Below are 513 nucleotides of genomic sequence, written 5' to 3'. Positions count from 1 at the left end.
CTACCATTTACAGCGAGAATTGATCCATCCTAAGCAAGCTCTTGCATAGACAAGTGACTTAGCACACACGCCTACCAGGTAAATCATTGATATTTTTCTCCATGTCTTCCTTCTCTCCACTTGGTTTTACTTTACAGTGTTCATACCTCTCTTTTTCTTTATATGTAAATCTCCAAAGTAACAAGTCCTGTTTTATTATCTCACATTCTCAACACCTAGAACAGTGCCTGGCATTGAGCAGGTAGTCAAACATTTGTTTCTATGAATAGGTAGTAGTATGGAAGAGTCAACATATAGGTGAATGAATAAATGGATATGAATGGAGGGAATGAGGAAGGGAAGGAGAAAAGAAAGGAAGGCTTGGGCATAATCCTTAGGGTTTTGAGGGTCTGGAGAGAGCCCATTAACTTGCTTTATCCCAAAGTGTTCCCGAGCACAAGCACCCACTCACCCACTCCCAACCTAACAGGTCAAAGCAGGTCATAATACGTCATGGTCTCTAGCCTTCACTCA

The sequence above is a fragment of the Bison bison genome, unplaced genomic scaffold, assembly GCF_000754665.1.
Source record: "Bison bison bison isolate TAMUID 2011002044 unplaced genomic scaffold, Bison_UMD1.0 scf7180017864514, whole genome shotgun sequence".
Lineage (NCBI taxonomy): Eukaryota > Metazoa > Chordata > Mammalia > Artiodactyla > Bovidae > Bison > Bison bison.
The sequence above is the reverse complement of the archived record's forward strand: the minus strand, read 5'-3'. Positions refer to the sequence as shown.